This window comes from Myotis yumanensis, unplaced genomic scaffold (genome assembly GCF_028538775.1).
Source record: "Myotis yumanensis isolate MYYU_CA2020_CCGP unplaced genomic scaffold, mMyoYum1.0.hap1 SCAF_14, whole genome shotgun sequence".
Lineage (NCBI taxonomy): Eukaryota > Metazoa > Chordata > Mammalia > Chiroptera > Vespertilionidae > Myotis > Myotis yumanensis.
Window position 1 is genome coordinate 34,324,194 of NW_027223765.1, and position 20,420 is coordinate 34,344,613.

A 20,420-nucleotide genomic window follows, 5' to 3' on the forward strand; every position below is an offset into this window, starting at 1 on the left:
TTTAGGAATTCATCTGAATTGCATTTTCTTCATATGTAAATGAGAACATTTAACCACATGGTTTCTAAAGTCATTATCAGGCTCTGAAGTTAAACAGTAAGATTTTAGTATGCAGTGTGGAAAGGGCATTCCAAGTAGAGAAGTGGCTTACACAAAAATATTGCAGTATGAATGTATAATTCACAAAGCCATGCTAAATAGTGGTACAGTTATGGTATAACATAGGATATGTTTATGGCATAGAGGAAGTGACAGGGCAGTGGGGATAAGGCTAAAAGATGGAGCTAGTTCTTGCTTCCTGGCTTGCCAGTAACTAGGAGAGGGGCCTCTGAAGACCCATGAAGCCAATAATTTGGAGTTTGGGGAATAATGAAACAGAAACCTTGACAATACTCTTGAAAAGAGATTTCTACTTAAATGCTATTTATTTCCCAGGGTCTAGATTGTGTACTTTGGGGATTTTCATAAAGCTGAAATCCTAAAGCCAAGAGTAGCTTCTCCCTTTGTATTAACAATTCTGACACATGACTATGTTTCTTGAATGGTCTAAAGACTTACAAGTCTGTCTCTCTATCATCCATGTGTAGGAAACTTAAAACTAGGTCTTCAAATCCTACCTCCCAACCCCAATGCAAGAATCTACAATATTCGTAACAAGGGATCATCAGAAAAATTACTATTTTTCAGGTGTGTGTGTGTGTGTGTGTGTGTGTTTCCAATTTCAGACAGCTGATTTTTATATTGTGCTGAAATTTGCTGTCTTGAAGTTTGCTGTGGGTTCTTCTTATTGTTTTTTCCATTACACTTTATAGTCAATATTATTTTGTATTAGTTTCAGGTATACAACATAATGGTTAGACAATCATATACTTTACAAAATGTTCCCCCTGATATTTCCAGTACCCACCTAGTACCATAGATATTTATTACAATATTATTGACTATATTTCCTATGCAGTACTTTACAACCCATGACTATTTTCTAAATACCAACCTGTACTTCTCAATCCTTTCACCCTTTTCACCTAGTCTCCCAACCCCTGACCCCCTTCTCTGTCAACCATCAATCTGTTCTCTGTATCTATGAGTTTATTTCTGTTTTGTTTGTTCATTTATATTGTTCTTTAGCTTCCACATATAAATGAAATCATGTGTCATTAATCTTTCTCTGACTGACTTATTTCACTTAGCATAATACCCTCTAGGTCCATCCATGCTGTTGCAAATGGTTAAGATTTCATTCTTTTTTATGGCCAAGTAATATTCCATTGTATATATTTACCACAGCTTTTAAAAAATATATACGTTTTGCATTTTATTTTGTTGTGAACTCACAACTTTATTTTTTTAAGTATTTTTTTATTGATTTCAGGGAGAGAAAGAGAGAAGGAGAGGGAGAGATAGAAACATCAACATCAATGATCAGCTGCCTCCTGCACACCCCCTACTGGGGATCAAGCCCACAACCTGGGCATGTGCCCTGACCAGGAATCAAACTGTGACTTCCTGGTTCATGGGTTGAAGCTCAACCACTGAGCTACACTGGCCAGGTTGTACCACAGCTTTTTTATTCATTCATATATTGATACCACAGCTTTTTTATCCACTCATATATAAATAACACTGCAATAAATATAGAGGTGCACATATTCTTTTGAATTAGTGTTTTGTTTACCCTCACTCTTGAATTAAGATTTAGAAAAATTCTAGATTAAGTGGGGTTTATTTTCCCTCTCAGCTTTTAAGGATATTATTCCTTTGTTTATTTTGCCACTATTTTCAGTTTGTCATTTCTTGTAAGCTCTCTTTTACTTCCGATACTCTTAAGAACTACTTTCATAGTTGTGTTATGCAGTTTCACTATAATATGTCTAGAAGTAGTTTTATGTTCATTTATCCTTTGGAACTTGATGTGCTTCCTAATTAAGGTCTTTCAGCAATTTTTGAAAATTTTCGACCATTACCTCTAGATATTGCTTCTTTTCCATTCTCTCTATTCTTTCCTTTTAGAACAATTTTTTAAAATACATTTTATTGATTTTTTACAGAGAGGAAGGGAGAGGGATAGAGAGTTAGAAACATCGATGAGAGAGAAGCATCGATCAGCTGCCTCCTGCACACTCCCTACTGGGGATGTGCCCGCAACCAAGGTACATGCCCTTGACCAGAATCGAACCTGGGACCCTTGAGTCCGCAGGCCGACGCTCTATCCACTGAGCCAAACGGGTTAGGGCTAGAACAATTATTAAACATATATTGGATCTTCTCATTCTATCCTCATGTCTCTTAACTGTGCTTTCATATTTTCCCTCTCTGTGAAGCATCATGGGTAATTTCTGCCTTACTTTCCATTCACCAATTTTCTCTTCAGCAGTCTCTAATCTCCCGTTTAAACCATCCATGATGTTTTTAATTTCAATGCTCTGTGTTTTTATTTCTAGAAATTCTATTTGACATGTCTGCCTTATATTATTCGTGATATCTGACTCTATCCTCTCATTTTTCATTTGTTTGTCCTTAACCATTTTAAATATATTCATTTTACAGCTATTTTTTAAAAATATATTTTATTGATTTTTTACAGAGAAAGGAAGGGAGAAAGATAGTTAGAAATATCGATGAGAGAGAAACATCGATCAGCTGCCTCCTGCACACCCCCTACTGGGGATGTGCCCACAACCAAGGTACATGCCCTTGACCGGAATCGAACCTGGGAGCCTTCAGTCCACAGGCTGATGCTCTGTCCACTGAGCCAAACCGGTCAGGGCTAGAGCTATTTTTAGCATCTTATGGTTTTAGATCTTTTATCACCTTAAGAAGGTTTGTGTGTTTTTCTGCTAGGCACCCCCAGGTATCACTGGCTGGGCATACTTCTCTGTTCATTAATCAACTTGTAGGACCTCAGGGCACATAGATAGTATACATCCAAATTCCAAACCCAACTGAGGACAGATTTATAGTTTTGTTTTAATTTTTTAATTAATTTTTGAGGGGTGGGGGGAACAACGTTGATTTGTTCTTCCACTTATTTATGCATTTATTGGTTGCCCTGAACTAGAATTGAACCCATAACCTTGGTGTATTAGGACAATATTCTAACCAACTTACTTACCTACCCAGCCTGGACCAGACCTATGGTTTTTGATTCTCAAAGAGAGGCCTTTTTTCTTTCTTTCCTATCTAGAGGATAGGCTGAGATCTGCAACTTTCTTGCGTCCATGCATTAATTTGATTTTTTTCTATCCACCATTTCACTGAATGTCCCAATCTCACTTGTAGGTCTTACCTTTAAGGTCTGTCTTATCTCCTTTTCCCAAGTCCCAAAGTTATCATAATAAATATCCCAACAGGCTTGATAAAAACATCTCATAGACTTACTACTCAGTCTGTCTTCATTTTCAGCCATTGGAGAGTCCCTTGCTTTCTTACAAGTTCAGTTATGTATCTTAAAAGGTGTTTTTATTTTTTATTTAGAGCTGTTGGGAGGAGTTTAGATGGTGGGGGATTTTTAAGTTATAAAGTTCAAATTACTGCTGGAAACAGAAGTGAAATTGTTCTCCTTTACTGAGCTTTAGATAAGAACCTCAAAGGCATATTTTAATTAAGCAAACATTTATTGGTCACTTACTGTGATGATTAAATTTTGTGTAAACTTGGCTAGGCTATGGTGCCCTGTTGTTTGGTCAAACACTAGTCTACATGGTACTATGAAGGTGCTTTGTAGATGTCAGCTGACTTTAAGTAAAGGAGATTATCCTTGACAATCTGTATAGGCCTCATTTCATCAGCGAAGAGCCTTGAAGGCAAAACCTGAGTTTCCCAGAGAAGGAATTATGTCTCAAGACTAGAAACCCTGCCTGAGTGGATTTCTAGCCTGCTGGCCTGCCCTATGGATTTCAGACTTGCCAGCTCCACTCACGTAAGCCAATTCCTTAAAACATATCTCCTACTGGTTCTGTTCCTCTGGAGAACCCTAATTGATATGCTCACTAAGAATGAGGCTCTAAGAGGGACAAAAAGATGAGTAGGATTCAATCCCTTTCTTTATCCTCACAGAATTAATTTATAGTCTAGAGGTAGATAAATAATTACAAAAAATGTAGACTATAACTCAAGCCATTATAATAACATAAAAGTAATTTATTCATCTATCCTACAAATATTTATTAAGCATCTACTATTGGTGAAATGCTAGATGCTAGAAATTATAAGGCAGAGAACACTGTCTAGTGTGTGAGTCAGGTATAAATAGATAAAATATAGCATGTAAGTACAAAGATAGAAATAGGTATATTCTATTATGGGGGTGGGGGAGCCTGAATCAGCGTGGAGGGGTCAGGAAAGCCATCTTGGAATAAATTTACATAGGAGTGAGCTGGGTAAAAGTGAAGTAAAAATTAGGGCAGGGAAGTCGGGGCAAATGGACAGCATAAGCAAAGGCATGGAAGTGAGGAACAACATAGCATGTACAAAATTGTTATACATAAAACATGAGGCAGGGAATGATGGGCGATGAGGCTAAAAACTTATAATACTACAAAAGAGGAAGATGGCATACCGGTGGAAATTGAGAAAGTCTTCTTGAAAAGGTAGTATTTAAAATGATGAGTAATATTTAATAGGTGAGGAGACAAAATGAGAAGACAAAACAGTAGTCTCAGAAAAAAATCTAGGATACATGAAGGGGACACTGGAAACTAAGAATACAGAGACAAATTATGGCCAGACCACAGAGAGCTCTGAATGATTGATGACTCTCAGAGTAGAGACTTAGCTGTATTACCTCAGGTAGTGGCTAGAAGCCTGTGAAAAACAGAAGATAATGAAGAAACTGCGGTTATAAACACCTACCACATCCAAGAGCTTGGAAGGCCCTGAAAGACACACCTGGCCATGGCATTCTGCTGCCTCTGAAAGACATAGCCAGACTAGCCAAGGGACAGGAAATATCTGTGCCACCATGACCTGCCTGAATCCGCTCTCTCCCTATCCATCTTGGCACTGCAAAAACTGGGAACAGAACAAAGGCTAAAACAAGCCCCAGCCTGGGTTTTAGAGAAAAACAATAACAAGAGGGGGCCAAACTGATTTACTAGAAGGGAAGAAGAGGTGGACCCTGTCAGATCTCAACAAGGAGAATAAAATAAAAGACTCATTGTTACCATTTTCTCCCCTTAGGAAATAAGGCTCTAAATAGTAAAATGTCATTAACAGAACACAGGCCTGGAAAGGAAACCTAGGTGCTAGTCCAGATCTTGTCACTAGCTTGCTGTATGGATTAGGCAAGCTGTTTCACTTCTCTAGATCTTGATTTCACTATTTGTATTGTGAGGAAACAACTAGATTAGTGGTTCTCAAACCTTGTTCTGTGGAGCCCCCAGATTATATCTGGCAACCCCTAACCCCATTTTAATGAAAGCAGCTCCATTTTCACCAGTTTTATATATAGGGTTCTGTCTAAAGCCTTGTTTGAAAAAAGAATTTAGCTACTTTAAAAAATGTGAAGACCCCCTGAACTTGAATCTCTATGATCCTTTTTCATTTCAGTAGTCTATAACTTTGTGTTTTCATGATAGGTTACTATTAGGGAGCTCCTATCTTAAAGTCAAGTCAGCAGGTTATATAACAAGATTCTGGCACTATTCACTCATATCATCCAGAGTGCTGTTGGTTCCAGGTCCCGATGTTATTTGGGAGGGTGGGCTGGGATATAGTCAATTTTTTGTCTCCTAGGTCCTTTTTAAACAATGAGTTATGAGATCTTATATGAGCCACCACTGAGTTGTACAAAATCCAGAGCAGTATATCTAAAGTAATTTCTAGCATTTCTTTGTAGATTTTAAAATCAGATTTAAATAAAATAAGATATCCCTTTTCCTTCAGATTATACCTTAGTAAGGTACAATTTAGGGACTAAATCTCTCTATCTCAACATTGAATCAAAAGCACCTCACAAAGCTGTCACTCAATAAATTCATGCTGAATGACTCAATAGTCATTAACTGGAAGAAACTGCTTTGTAGTTTTCTCTAGGAATAAAAACTGGATCCAATGATCTTGTACTTGGAAGCTTTTGTGAGCACAGTGATAGTACACCTTAAGTGAGTCTTTTTACATATCTATGAAGGTGAGGGAAGGGGCTATATGGTTGTAACTAACTGCACTGACTTTATATACTAGTAACTTCTAGACAATATATTTAATCTATAAACAATTCTTGGATGACACTAAAATTGCAATGACTTCTTCTTTCTTCAATCAAGAACGCCCTAGATCTAGAGTTTACAGCAACATTTGTTATTAATAAGAGGGAACCCTCTCTAAAATATCAGAAACTCTTCTGAGAATCTTTATTGTGGAGGAGGATAGCTGTTATTTAATGCCTCCTCCCTCTTTCTCCACAAAACACGTAGAGCTCACTCTGGATCCCAAGGTCCCACAAGACTAGAAAAGGGTTAGGAGAATGGTGACTACTACAGTCAAACCTATTGCAGTGGATATTCTGGCCACTATGAGGAAAGATCTGCCCAACAAAAATTTGCTTGCAAACATCACTGACCAATCACAAAACCAGGATGAAGCCACAGCCACTATTCTCTCAGGTCAACTTTCTCTCCCTCTGCATTTTAGCTACCTTTCTCCTATTCCCTCTCCCAACTATGTCCCCATTCTCTTCCCCTTTTCTCCCAACCTTCTCTGACCATGCTCCCCATTTCCCTGCTGGCAATTGGAAACATAGCATCTTCACACAAATTCCTAGTTTCAAGCTCAGAAATATGATTAAGGAAAACATTTGCATTTCCTTTTTGCCCAGGACTTCAGGAAGATCCACAATTTTTGCTGTTTGCGGGTTATCAATTCATTATTGCTAGTCTTTGACTTATCTAGGTCACCTCTCCAAATAAAAAGCTGGCATGTATCAAGCAAACATATCAGCTAAACTCAGTCTATCTTTTCTGGATTATCATTAACCCTTTGATCCTGACTCAATGGCTTATTCATGGCCCTGTCACTCATAGTTGAGAAATGTGTAGTTAAAAAGATGGGCACTTCCCTCAAAGTGAAGTAAAAAATCTTAACTTAATTCTTTAAAAAATTATTGAATATCTATTTTATGCTAGAAGGTACTGTATTAGATGATGGGCATGTAGAGATGAGTAAGTCCAGACCCTGCTCTGAGAAAACCAACAATTACCCAATTTATCAAAAATTCACAGAATGTACTATTTACTCTATTAACTGCTAGGGAAAGAATAGTGGTACAGTATTCTGGGGAGCAAAATAATACTCCAAAAACATAATCTCTCATCCTATAGTAAAATTACGGAGATAAACATCAAATACCCTCACCCAGAAATCCTTAGGACTTAAGTTATTATGTAAATTGGAACTCCAGATTCCTTGCATACCTTTCTCCAATAACTTGTGTGGGGATTTTTTTAACTTTATTTTTATTGCTGACACTATTATAGTTGTCCCCATTTCCCCCTTCCCTCTGGCCATTACCTAATCCCTTCACTTTTTTTCATACAGTCTCCCAACCCCCATCCCTCTTGACAGCTGTCAATCTGTTCCATATATCCATGCCTCTGTTTCTATTTTGTTCATCAGTTTATTTTGTTCATTAGATTCCACATATAACTGAGATCATATAGTATTTGTCTTTCTCTGACTGGCTTATTTCAGTTAGAATAATACTCTCCAAGTACATCCATGCTGTCACAAAAGGTACAATTACCTGCCTTTTTATGGCCAAATAGTATTCCATTATGTAAATATACCACAGCTTTTGTTATCCACTCATCTACTGATGGGTACTTGGGCTGTTTCCGGGTCTTGGCTCTTGTATATACTAGTAACGCTGCTATGAATATAGTGGTGCATATATTCTTTTGAATTGATGTTTCAGGATTCTTAGGATATATTCCCAGAAGTGGGATCCCGGGTCAAAAGGTAGTTCCATTTTTAATTTTTTATTTGGTAATCCTCACCCGAGGATATTTTTCCAAAGAGAGAGTGAAAAGGAGGGGAAGAGTCAGAGAGAGAGGAAACATCAAGGTGAGAGAGACACATCAATTGGTTGCTTCCCACACACACACCGCAACCAGGGTAGGGGATCGAGCCTGCAACTGAGGTATGTGCCCTTGACCAGAATCGAACCCTTCAGTCCGCAGGCTGACACTCTATCCACTGAGCCCAATCGGCCAGGACCCATTTTATTTTAATCGTTATCTGAGAAGGGAATCAGAGGGAGGGAGGGAGGGAGGGGAGAAGGGGGGGGGGAGAGAGAGAGAGAGAGAGAGAGAACACCAGGCCAGGGCCATTTTTAAATTTTTTTAGGAAACTCCATACTGTTTCCACAGTGGCTGCACCACCAACAGTAAACTAGGGTTTCCTTTTCACCACATCCTCGCCAGCACTTGTTGTTTGTTGATTTATTGATGGTAGTCATTTTGGCAGGTGTGAGGTGATATCTCATTGTGGTTTTAATTTGCATCTCTCTGATAAGTGACATTGAGCATTTTTTCATATGTTCTATTGGGTACCTGTATGTCCTCTTTGGAGAAGCATCTACTCAGGTCCTTTGCCCATGTTTAATTGAATTGTCTTCCTGGTGTTCTTTATATATTTTGGAAATTAACCCCTTTTCAGATGTATCATTGGTGAATATGTTCTCTCATACGGTGGTTTCCCTTTTCACTTTCTTGATTTGCTGTACAAGTTTTTTAGTTTGATATATTCCCATTTGTTTTTTTCCTGTTTCCCTTACCCTAGGATTCATATTGGCAAAAATATTACTATGACAGATGTTTGAGCTTTTACTGCCTATGTTTTCTTCTAGGATTTTTATGGTTTCACAGCTTACATTTAAGTATTTTATCTATCTTGAGTTTATTATGTGTATGGTTTAAGTTGGTGGTCGAGTTTCATTTCTTTGCATGCACCTGTCCTATAGTCCCAACACCATTTATTGAAGAGACTGTCTTGCCTCCTTTGTCAAATTTTTAAAAAAATATTTTTCCCTTTATTGAATAAGATATTACAAATGTGTCCTTATCCCCCCAATGTCCCCTCATCCCCCCAATCCTGCCCTCACCCTCACCCCCTGTTGTCAACATCCATCACTTATGCTTATATGCATGCATACAAGTCCTTTGGTTGATCTTTCCTTCTCACCCCCACCCTCCCCTGCCTTCCCTCTGAGTTTTGAGCATCTGATTGATGCTTCTCTGTCTCTACATCTGTTTTTGTTCATCGGTTTATGTTGTTCATTATAATCCACAAATGAGTGAGAGCATGTGATATTTATCTTTCTCTGACTGACTTATTTCACTTAGCATAATGCTCTCCAGCTCCAACCACGCTCCTTTGTCAAATATTAATTGACCATGTAGGCATGGGTTGATTTCTGAACTCTCTGTTCTGTGCCATTTATCTATATGTCTGTTCTTATGCCAGTACCATGCTATTTTGATTACAATGACCCTGAAGTATGTTTGATATCAGGTATTGTGATACCTCCAACTTTGTTCTCCTTTCTCAGTATTGGTTCCATATACATTTTTGGAATATTTGTTCTAGGTCTGTGAACTATGCCATTGGTATTTTAATAGGGATTTCATTGAACCACAATGAAAGAAAATTATAGGCCAGTATTCCTGATGAACATAAATGCTAAAACCCTCTACAAAAGATTAGCAAACCTATAGATTACTTTGGGTATTATGGACATTTTAATAATGTTAATTCTTCCAATTCATGAACATGGTATATGCTTCCACTTTTTTGCATCTTCCTCAATTTCTTTCTCCAATGCCCTATAGTTTTCCGAGTACAGGTCTTACCTCCTTGGTAAAATTTATTCCTAGGTACCTATTTTTTTGTTGCAATAGTAAATTGGATTGTTTTCTGTTTTTCTCTCTGATAGTTCATTATTGGTGTATAAAAATGCCACTGATTTCTGAATATTAATTTTGTATCCTGCTACTTTGTCAAATTCAGTTATTAGATCCAGTAGCTTTTTGGTGGAGACTTTAGGGCTTTCTATATACAATATCATGTTATCTGCAAATAATGACATTTTTACTTTCTCCTTTCCAACTTGGATGCCTTTTCCTCTTCTTGTCTGATTGCTGTGGCTAGGACTTCCAGTACTATGTTGAATAACAGTGGTGAAAGCAGACATCCTTGTCTTATTCCTGATCTAAGGGAATAAGGCACTTTTCGTTTTTGCCCATTGAGTATAATGTTGGCTGTGGGTTTGTCATATACAGCCTTTATTACATTGAGGTATGTTCCTTCTATTCTTACTTTGCTGACAGTTTTTATCATAAATGGGTGCTGGATTTTATCAAATGCTTTTTCTGCATCTATCGATATGATCATGTGGTTTTTATCCTTAATTTTATTTATGTGGTGTATCACATTTATTGATTTGCAGATATTGTACCAATCTTACATACCCAGAATAAAACCCACTTGATCATGGTATATGATCTTTTTAATGTATTGCTGGATCTGGTTTGCTAATATTTTGTAGAGGATTTTAACATTAAATATTTTGTGAGGATTCATCAGGAATACTGGACTATAATTTTCTTTCTTTGTGGTGTCTTTATCTGGTTTTGGAATCTGAATAATGCTGGCCTTGTAAAATAAGCTTGGGAATCTTCCCTCCTCTTGAATTTTTTGGAATACTTTAAGAAGGATAGGTGTTAGTTCTTTGCATGTCTGGTAAAATCTACCTGTGAAGCCATTCAGTCCATGACTTTTATTTGTTGGGAGTTTTTTAATTTTTTTTTCTGCTTCAATTTCACTAGTTATAATCTGTCTATTTAGATTCTCTGATTCTTCCTGATTCAGTTTGGAAGATTGTATGTTTCTAGGAATTTATCCATTTTATCCAGATTGTCCAATTTATTGGCATATAGTTGTTCATAATACTTTCTTACAATCCTTTGTATTTCTTTGGTGTCAGTTGTACTGCTCTTCTTTCATTTCTAATTTTATTTATTTGGGTCCTCTCTTTTTTTTTCTAGATGAATCTAGTTAAAGGTTTGTCGATCTTGTTTATCTTGTCAAAGAATCAGCTCTTGGTTCCACTGATCTTTTGTATTTTTTTTTAGACTCTATTTCATTTATTTCTGCTCTGATTTCCTTCCTTCTACTCACTTTGGCCTCTGTTGTTGTTTTTTGTGTGTGTGTGTTTTTTCCTAATTCCTTTAAGTGTAAAGTTAGATTGTTTGAGATTTTCCTTGTTTCCTGAGGTAGGTCTGTAATGCTATGAATTTTCTTCTTAGGACTTCTTTCGCTGTGTCCCATAGACTTTCAGTTGTTATGTTCTCATTTTCATTTTTTTCAAGGTATCTTTTGATTTCTTCCTTGATCTAATTAACTCATTTATTGTTTAGTGACATATTATTTAGCCTCCAGGACTTCATGTGTTTTTCAGGGTGTTTTTTTTCCCTGTGGTTTATTTCTAGTTTCATACGATAATGGTCAGTGAAGATGCTTGATATGATTTCAAATTTCTTAAACCTATTGAGACTTCATTTGTGTTCAATCCTAGAAAATGTTCCATATGCACTTGAAAATGTATATTCTGCTGCTTTGGGGGTAAAATGCTCTAAAGATATCAATTCAATCCATCTGATCTAAGGCTACCATTTATTTGTTGATTTGCTGTCTGGAAGATCTCTCCATTGATGTCAAGGGGGGCATTTAAATCTCCTACTATGACTGTATTATTGTCAATCTCTCCCTTTATGTCCATCAAGATTCACTTTGCATATTTAGGTGCTCCTATGTTGGGTGCATAAATGTTTATCAGAGTTATATCCTCTTGTTGGATTGCTCCTTTTATCATTATGTAGTATCCTTCTTTGTCTCTTATTATAGCCTTTGTTTTAAAGTCTATTTTGTTAGATATAAGTATTGCTACCCCAGCTTTTTTTTTTCCTATTTTCATAAAATATCTTTTTCCATCCCTTTACTATTTTTTTCTCATTAATCCTCACCTGAGATTATTTTTTCCACTGATTTTTAGAGAGAGTAGAAGGAAGGGATGGGGGAGATAGAGAGAACATCAATGTGAGAGAAACACATCGATTGGTTGCATCCCACATGTGTTCTCGGGCCCAGGGATTGAACCTGCAACCCAGGTACATGTCCTTGACTGGAGTCGAATCTGTGACCCTTTGGTGCACAGGCCGATGCTCTGACCACTAAACCCATCAGCCAGGGCTCCATCCCTTTACTTTTAGTCTGTGTGTATCTTTCGTTCTGAGGTGGGTCTCATGTAGACAGCATATATTTAGGTCTTGCCTTCTTATCTATTCAGCTACCCCGAATCTTTTGATTGGTACATTTAAGCCATTTATATTTAAAGTGATTATTGATAGGTATGTATTTATTGCCATTTTATTCTTTTTAGTGTTCCTATGGATGGTCTCCTCCCTTTGCCCCTCTACCATACCACCCACTCCTTCTGAGAATTGGCTGTGGGCTCCCTCTCTACTCTAAGGCAGGTAACTGTCCATAAACAGGATTCAAGGGGTAAAGTAAGTCCCTTGCCATCTGAAAATCCACCACACATTCCCTTAAGTCCTAAAGATCAGGAACTCATGGGTCTAAATTCTGGCTCTACCATTTATCAGTTGTTTAATCCTGCACAAATCACTTACCTGATTCTACTCTAGAATACAAGTCTCTGACCTCCCAATCAACTATCCTTTCTGAAAAAAAAAAAATGCCTTTGTTCAGATAAAAATTAGATGGTTCTTGGAATGATAAAGGTGTAATTTTTTCAGGGCACTAAGACATTTCTCCTACAGAAACAGGTTCAGTAGTTAGGGATAAAATTGGAGACTGATATGCAAGTTTCTTGGGGGCATATGTAGAAGAGAGACTCCAGGTGAAAACATAGTAGGAGTTATGGGTAATAGAAAGTTGTCATGGTAACTTGGAACCTGATGAGTGAACTCCTACTACATTTATCTTCTCCAGCATTTGCCTTTATCTCACATTACTAGTATGCTCATTTTATGAGGCTGAGAAGAAGGGGGTAGAAGAGAATGACAGAAGAGGATAGAAGAGGAACTAGCAAGTTTCCATATTTGATTTGCTTCCTTCCCTCACCATTTTATTATGGAGAATTTCAAGTGCACAGCAAAATTGAAAGTTGAAAGAATTTTACAGAGAACTCACCACCTGGATTCTACCATCAACATTATATTATACTTGCTTTATGACATAGCTATCCAACTGTCTATACTCCTATCCATCCATTAATCCAGCGGTTCTCAACCTGTGGGTCGCGACCCATTTGGGGGTCGCCTAAGACCATCCTGCATATCAGATATTTACATTACGATTCATAACAGTAGCAAAATTATAGTTATGAAGTCGAAACAAAAATAATTTTATGGTTGGGGGTCACAACATGAGGAACTGTATTTAAAGGGCCAGAAGGTTGAGAACCACTGCATTAATCCATCTTTTTTAAATCAATGTCAAAATAATTTGCAAACATGAGTATACTTCCCCCTAAATACATATCAATATTTAATTCCTTTTTTTCTCTTTCTTTCTTTTTTTTTTTTTTTTTTTTTGGCTTTAAACAGCAGAAATGTATTCTCTCATAATTCTGGAGGCTAGGCATCTAACATCAAAGTGTTAGGAGGGTCATGCTCCCTCCACATGTTCTAGGAAAAGATTCTTGTCTGCTCTGAGCTTCTGGTGGTTCTTGGCATTCCTTAGCTTACAGGTGCATTATTTCAATCTCTGCCTAGATCTCCACATGGCAGTCTTCCCTCTGTGTGGCTGTCTCTTTGTCTCTTCTTATAAAGACAGAGCCATTGGATTAGGATCCACCCTAATGCAGTAATCTTCATCTCAATCTGAACACATCTGCAAAGAAATGCTGAAGACTTGAAGTCATGATAAAGTGTTAGCAGGTTTGGTTACTTCTGAGTCCTGTCTCCTTGGCTCATAGGTAGCTGTCTTCTTTCTGTATCTTTATATGGTATTCCTTCTATGCCTCTTTTTTTTCCTTTTGGTATAATATTTATATACAAGGAAATGCCTCAAATTAAGTGCATTTGCTGAGTTCTGACAAGAGCACACCCTTATATAACCCAAAGCCCTAAATGCATATACAACATTACTATAATCCCAGAAAACTTCCTCATACCCCTTTCCCATCAATCCCCACCCAACATTTCCAAAGCCATTGTTGATATGATTTTTTCCATAATAAAGTAGTTTTGCCTCTTCTAGAATGTCAAATGAAATCATACCATAAGGCTTTTTCCACTTAGCATAATCTTTTAAGGATTATTCAGTTTTTTCTATGCATCAGTAGTTGTTCCTTTTTATTGCTGAATAGTATTCCAGTATATGAAGATAAGAGTTTGTTTATCTAGTCTCCATTAATGGACAACAAGATGTTTCCAGTTTGGAGCTATTATAAATAAAGATGCTACCAACATTCTAGTATGAGTCTTTTTTGTAAATGTGTGTTGCTTTTAATTTTTATTTTTCTGTGTACTGACCCTCACCACAGAATAGGCTTCTCAAGTTCATAGAAAAACTATTTGATCTAAGTTCTACTGACTATAGGAAAAATATGAAGGAATTAGAGTTTAATCGAAAGAGTGCTAGACCTCTAATGGAAAGCCCTCAGCTCTCACTGAAGTTATGTAAGCCCTCAATAAGTTATTAAATTCTCTGAGAGATTCAGTGTCCTTATCTGTAAAATAAAATATTATTGGCCACCTTGTTAATAAAAGAATAAAATTAGTTGTAAAAGTACTTTGCAAATTGTAAAATGAAAACAAAAGAAATATATCAGAATATGTTTCTCACACTTTGATAATGTGTACTCCTAGTTAAGTAGTATGATGCAATGAGTAGTATTTTTTAAAAAGGAGGGAGGGGAATATTTCACAGATGATATGATCTTAAGTATAGGAAACTCTAAAAAATCCACACATAAAAAGTTAGAGCTAATAAATAAATTCAGCAAAGTTGAACGATATAAGATCAACCTGCAATATCAGTTTATTTTTATACACTAGCAATAAACAATCTGAAAAGAAAACTAAGAAAACAATTCCATTTATAATAGCATCAGAAACAATAAAATACTCAGCTATAAATTTAACCAAGGAGGTACAAGATTTGAATACTGAAAACTTTAAAACACTGCTGAAAGAAATTGAAGGCAAATAAATAAATGGAAAGACATAATACTGTTGAGGTGGCCATACTCCCCAAAGTGTTCTATAGATTCCATGCAATCCCTACCAAAAACCTATTGGCTTCCTTGCAGAAATGAAAAGGCTGACAGTCAATGAAGGAAAAATACCACATGATCTCACTCATTCATGGATAATAAAGACCATTACAAACTTTTGAACAATAATAGATACAGAGGCAGAGCTGCCTCAAACTGATTGTCAAACTGCAGTGGGAAGGCCAGAGAGAGTTGGGGGGCAGGAGGGAGGGGAGTAAGAGATCAACCGAAGGACTTGTATGCATGCATATAAGCATAACTAATGGACATAAGACACTGGGGGGTAAGGGAGGGTAGGGGTTTGTCAAGGGCGGGGGGGGGGGGGGGGAAGGACACTTATGTAATACCCTTTGTAATACTTTAAGCGAAAAAAAAAAAATTAAAAAAAAAATAAATAAATAAAGAAGAATTGCAAAATTCAAAAAAAAAAAAGAAAAAGAAAAGGCTGATCCAAGTATTTATATGGAATTTTAAGGGATTGTGGATAGCTAAAATAATATTAAAAAATAAAAACAAAGTGTGAGGACTCACAATCCAACTTACTAGAAAACCACAGTAATCAAGACAGTGTAGTACTGGCATAAAAATAGACACATAGGCCTGGCCGGTGTGGCTCAGCAGTTGAGCAACAACCCATGCACCAAGAAGTAGCTAGTTCATTTCCTGGTCAGGGCACATGCCAAGATTTCGACTTGATCCCCAGTAGAGGGCGTGCAGGAAGCAGCCAATTGATGATGTTTCTCTCTCATGGATGCTTCTATCTCTCTCCTCTCTTATAGATATACCGATCAATGGAATAGAATGAAAAGTCCAAAAATAAATACATACATCTATGGCTAATTGATTTAGACAATGGTGCCAAAACTATTCAATGAGGGAAATAATAGTCTTTTCAATAAATGGTACTGGGACAACTGGATATCTATCCACATGCAAAAGAGTGAAGTTGTACCCTTACCTCACACTATATGCAAAAAAATTAACTCAAATGAATTATAGCCTTAAGTGTAAGATATAAAATTATGAAACTGCTAAAAAATAGGGATAATCTTCATTACCTTGGAATAGGCCATTTTTTAAAGATACAGACCAAAAGCACAAGTAACTAAAGAAAAAATAAACTAAAATTCATTAAGACTTTTGTTCATCAGATGGAAGGAAGTGCGTAGGGGCCCAGGGGCCCAGGTGCTGCCCAGGGCCCAGAGGTCAGCTGGGACCTGCCCTTCCAAATGCTTGCACTTTGATCGCCGGCCAGGCCTAGGGACCACACCCATGCACGAATTTGTGCACCGGGCTTCTAGTATACCGTATACTAACTTCATATGACTTAACTCTTAAAATACTTGTGTTTTTTAAGTGCACTACAAGATACCCATGGAGGCACCTAAGGCATAATGAAATAAGCTTTCACTTGGAGGCAAAAAAAAATGGGTTGATGCATCCTGGCTAGTGTTTCTCAGTGGTCAGGACGTCAGCCCCAGCACCAAAAGGTCACGGGTTTGATTCCCGGTCAAGGGCAGGTATCTGTGCCATGGGTTCTCTCCCCACCGTCGGTTGGGGCACGTGCAGAAGGCAACCACTTGATGTGTCTCTCTCACATGGATATTTCTCTCTCTCGTCTCTCTCCCCATCCCACCCTTCTGCTCTCTCTGAAAAACAAGAGAAAAATATTCTCAGGTGAGGATTAACAAAACAAAAAATACAAACGAAAAAAATAAGAAATGGGTTGATGTTTCAGTCTACCATTTACTAGTAATATGATCCTGGCTAGATACATTTCTCCTCTTGAAACTTCAGAGTTCTCATCTATAAAAATCTATGTAGTAATTAAGGACTATAGGGTTTACTGTGATAACCAAAAGAGAATTTGTGTAACATTTTGCAAACTGCCAAATACTGTACAAATGTGAGATTCTTAGTACTTATATTTTAATATGTACTCTAGTTTATTTTTTAAATATATTTTTATTTATTTTTAATATATTTTTATTGATTTCAGAGAGGAAGGGAGAGGAAGAGAGAAATAGAAACATCATGATGATAGAGAATCACTGATCAGCTGCCTCCTGCACACCCCACACTGGGGATCAAGCCCGCAATCTAGGCATGTGCCCTGACCAGGAATCAAACTATGACCTGGTTCATAGGTCGATGCTCAACCACTGAGCCACGCCAGCTGGGCAAGTACTCTAGTTTAATCATAAAATATTTTAAAGCACAACCTATATGTGTCTTTGTCCTCCACACTTCCAAATTCTATCTAATAAAGAGGGAATATGCTAATAAACCCTCACGCCATCACAAAGATGGTGGTGCCCATAGCCAGTAAGGAGGGAATATGCTAACTGACTGTCCTGCCCTCAAAGGTGGCAGTGCCCACAGCCAATAAGGAGGGAATATGCTAATTGAATGCCCCGCCCTCAAAGATGGCATTGCCCACAGCCACAAGATGGTGGCGCCCAGTCCCTCAGCCCCACCAGGGCAGCAGGCATGTGGCAAGGCTCCACGTGCCTGTCTCCGGAGACCCCCAGTCCCCTCAGCCCCCCAGCCACCCAGGGCGGACCCGAGGCACAGGCAAGCCTCGGATGGCAGCTGCCCAGCCCGCCCAGGGCCGCCTGAGGCTCAGGTAACCAGGGCTGGCCGAGGCTTGCGCTGCCGGCAGTGGCAGCAGCAGAGGTGTGATGGGGTGTCACCTTCCCCTGATCGCCGGGTTGTCTCCCACCCCTGAGGGCTCCCGGACTGTGAGAGGGGGCAGGCCGGGCTGAGGAACTCCCCCATCCAGTACATGAATTTTCATGCACCAGGCCTCTAGTAGTGAAATAAATTAAAAGCAAACCTAAAAGCACTAGCCTGTTTGGTTCAGTGGATAAAGCGTCAGCCTGTGGACTGGAGGGTCCCGGGTTTGATTCCAGTCAAGAGCACATGCCTGGGTTGCGGGCTCAATTCCCAATTCCCAGTAGGGGGCATGCAGGAGGCAGCCAATCAGTGATTCTCTTTCATCATTGATCTTTCTATCTCTCTCTCCCTCTCCCTTCCTCTCTGAAATCAATAAAAATATATTTTAAAAAACAACAACTAAAAAACCCCAAACTTAAAAAGCCCATGTCACAATTCAATTGTCATAGGCAGCTAAAAATACTGAAAGAAATAAAATGAACTAACTGAATCTGACTGTGAGGTTGACAAGAATGGATCTAAGATAACAGAGTTGATCCAAGAAGTAGAACAATGGGGAGGGGGGCAGATAACCTGCAGCATAGTATTTTACTGTAGTACTTGCACACAGGTACTGTGCTTTCAGATCACATGCACACTGAACCTCTCATCTCATCTAGACTCAAAGCACCTCTAGAAAGCCTCTCCTTAAGTTACTCCACTATCATGATTTTCAGCATTAAACATTGCTCCTCCTCTTAGATAGATTCTAAGGCGACAAATTCTATCAACAACTGCCCAAAGGTCTTCTCTAGAAGTTTCTCCCAATGTCTCTTAAGTAGACAGTTGGGGTAAATAGCTCCTAAACTGATTATATCTTTTTTTAAAAAAATTTTAAAAGAATAACCATTAAATAATGTATGATAGATCCCCACTTGGAACACACATTCCAACAGTACAGATGCTAGAAAAGAAAATGACTGAATTAGTTCACCCTGGAGTCCGAGGACCTTATACTAGTAACAGCTTTTACTCCTAAAGGGAAAAGAGATAATCCTTTACTTAAGAGACAAACTGTATACAAAGAAAAATGAACTGAAGTTGGAAAAAACTATCTTGTGACTTTCTTTAAACAAAAAAACCAGTATATATATATGCTTTAAGTCAAAGCCCTCTTCCCACATCTATTTTCAAACTAAAGTCTCATCAATGTTAAAGGTATGGCCATCTTCAGCAAAAATGGGCTTATGGCTTATAGTAGCTAGGTGATTTTTACCAGTTTGTTAAGAACTGTATTATAATGAGAAAAGCACAGAAGTGAAAGATAAGACATCTAAATTATTTTTATCCAAGTTCTGTCAACAACTCACTCTTTGGCAAGTTTCTTCAATCCCATAGGGCCTCAGATTCTCTGACTGTAATATGGTAGTTCAACCAATGAGGTCTAATGCTACTTCTAATAAAAGTACTCTATAATCCTCCTAAAAGTTGGTCTTAGTTTCCTAGATTAGAAAAAAATCAGCTTTCCCAAAACTGTGTTCTATGAGATTTTTGGGGTGTTCTACAGCAGGACTTTTGTAGTCAAATGATTTTAGGAAATGTCGGGTTAAAATTCATCCTACACTGAAAGGTCAGAGATGATAAATAAATCATATTACTCCTCCTTACTGCTATTCTTTAAAATACTGTACCATATTCCAGAAGCCTCTACATGAGTCATCTCAGATGGGAATGACCGAGCTAAGCAGAGAATTACATTACCCAGCCTGATTACAATGACATCATTACACAGACAAGCTCTCTGATGAGAGAAATATCTGCTAATCTATTTTTTGAGCAGATAGTCAATAAGAGCTGAACAAATGTTATTAAATTTCAAGGACATCCATCACTCAAAACTACAGGTTAAAAGCTACTCAGTCAGGAAGGAAAACATTAACATTAGAAAGTCCCAGGGTAATAGACTTTTAATTCCAAAGATAAATTTGTGTTGGAAGCTATTGTTGGCATCCCTCTGGAAACCAGGAGGAAATCATTAGTCCCTTTTATGCCTAACTTCAAGTATGTTTTCCTTTAGTTTGAATACTTCTGCTGGGAATCTGGAATCAAAATAAGGCACATGGTTATGTGAAATAGCATGTTTGAGTAGTTGAACAGTATATAAAATAGCAGCATTGGACATTGGAATGTAAAACATTAATTAATCCAACTTGTCCTTTCCCCTAAAACACACACACACACACACACACACACTCACACACACACCCCTCTAGCTAGCAATACAATTTTTAATCTCATACATAACTTTGAACATTATTTTTTAGTCACTGATGATATGAAAGTCAGTATTTGTTAAGTGTTATGATATGCCAGGTATTAACCTGTCCTCAAGACTCTTAGGATCTAGTAAATGAGATAAAACATAAACAAATGTGGTAGGCAACATTCTAAGATTCCCCACCCTAAGTCC

General features: G+C 37.8%; 1 protein-coding gene and 1 pseudogene across 2 annotated transcripts in view; one reads left to right on the plus strand and one right to left on the minus strand.

The window, feature by feature from the left end:
* SYN2 (synapsin II) overlaps positions 1 to 20,420 on the minus strand; it is a 153,095-nt gene that overhangs the window by 73,519 nt on the left and 59,156 nt on the right. The gene's annotated exons all lie outside the window — the stretch shown is intronic.
* Positions 4,513 to 20,420, plus strand: part of LOC138992552 (golgin subfamily A member 7 pseudogene) — a 28,540-nt pseudogene continuing 12,632 nt past the window's right edge.